Raw genomic sequence first — 2134 nt, forward strand, 5'->3', positions numbered from 1 at the left:
TTCCTCTGGTCTGATTGATTTTGAACGTTCATCGCTCTCTGGTGGTCGTGGTCGTCTGGCGCCTGCGTGGACGACAGCAGTTGCAGACCCAGTTCACACCTGGAGTCAACATCTGTCCTGAGTGATGGATCACAGGTGATCAGCTCTCAGTAGGGGAGGCTGGGGTAAGATGAGCCATTTTTCATATTTAGTACAGACTACATCAAGGCAATCATAGTTCTGTCACTAACTAAGATATCTGCATATATTTCAGGATGTTGTGCATCCCTTCAAACAAACAGAATGAGTGTAAACAGAACAGTTTCCATAATATAGCATGTCCAAAAAAAACTGGTCTTGTGGCTCAACTTACCCTGTGGATGGGGTGAGATGAGCCGTATCCCTCCCCACCTCCCCTCCACCTCCCCCCCACCTCCCCTCCACCCCTCCCTCACCGTCTCCCTCCCTAAATAACAGTCACTTCTTCACATTCATGTGTATTTTTATTTATTATACATAATTCAACAGATACAATAACTTGTTTATGATAACTGCATATTACTGCTTAACAGCTGTTTTGTTGTTGCTGTTAACATGAGAATAGAGAAAGTGTGCTTGGGAAGAGAACATGAACAGCTGTGTTTGTAGAACTGACTTCTTGGTCCAGAATCATAGTTTCTCAGTTTCCTTGCTGACAGTAAGGTCAGTTATGGACTAGGAACACATCTAAACAATCTGAACTGAAACTCTCATCCTCTCATCATCCTTCTTTCCTTCCTCTATCTATCCTCTCTTCTCCATCTTCGTTAAACTCCTCCCTCCATCTTCCTCTCGTTCCATCCATCTCCCACCTCTGCTGGGTGGCTCAACTTACCCCACAGCTACAATTTAGACTTCATTAGTCCCCACAGCTCAAATGGTGCATTTTTATGCAGGTTTATGACCTCATGTTGTAGCTCATAGATGCCACAATTGATGTATAAAACAAATTTAAAATGATCTATTTTGGTCTGAACACAATTCTCATGAAACTTACGATCGACTAAATTCACTTTTAAGAGTGAAAAATGTTTTTTTGGGAAATAAATGACTGACCACTTTCCCCCTGTGGTTCTTACCTTCACAGACTCCATCAAATGATGCCTTCCTCTTAAATATGTGGTCACATGATCAGTGTTTTTTACAGCAGGGGGGGGGGGGCTCAGTTACCCCAGTCTCCCCTACAGCTGATCGCTCAGACCACATTCAGAGCTGGTCTGAACCTCACGGGACCACATTCTGTTAGCAGTGTGTGGACCACACTGCAGGACCGCCTGCTCACCTGAGATGTAAATGACGTGTTGGGTCTCTGTGAACCTGCTGATGTTGGCAGCAGCTGTTTGTTTCAACTGATCCAACCATTGAACAAGTCACCACAACAGCACCAGACTCCATTAACAAATGTAGTGATTCTAAGAGTTGTTTCATGAGGAGAAACTGAACAAACTGTCTCTGACAGATTCTTAATCATTGTCTCCTTCTTGTAAATTCAGCTTTACATTTCCTTGTAAAAAGTGTCAGTTTGTGGCAGCAAGTTTATTTGTTTAGCACCTTTTAACAAGAGGGGAGATTCAAAGTGTTTCACAGACAGAATAACATAATAATAATAATAACATTATAAAAATGAAATCATATAAGTCAAATAAAAGAAATACAAGACGGATGAGAACGAGCTAGATGAAACAGTAGAGAGAGAGTAACAGTGCAGCTGTAGCAGAGATCTTTAACATCATCTGTTGGTGTTTTTCATTAAATTCACTAATGAGCAGTTTCAGACTAAAGCACCATTTTATATTCAGATTTAAACATCTATAGATGTTAATATCCAGAAGATATCATTTAACATATAAAGTAAGTTTGCTCACTTCATTAATGAACCAGTTTAATTTCTTCAATGAAATAATAAAAAAAACAGACTGATAAAAGGGACCATTTCCAGGCTTTCTAGTCGATGCCGGATTAGCCTCCTGCTGGAGCAAATTATGTTATTTTCTAATGGATTTTAGTATATGAGTGTATCAAAACAATTAAGATATTTTAGCAAGTACTGATGATTAATAGCTCGGTTTGGTTGCTGGGTTACATCGTTAAAATATGATGAAAGCAGGTGACGGTG

This window comes from Sparus aurata, chromosome 8 (genome assembly GCF_900880675.1).
Source record: "Sparus aurata chromosome 8, fSpaAur1.1, whole genome shotgun sequence".
In the NCBI taxonomy this organism is placed as follows: domain Eukaryota; kingdom Metazoa; phylum Chordata; class Actinopteri; order Spariformes; family Sparidae; genus Sparus; species Sparus aurata.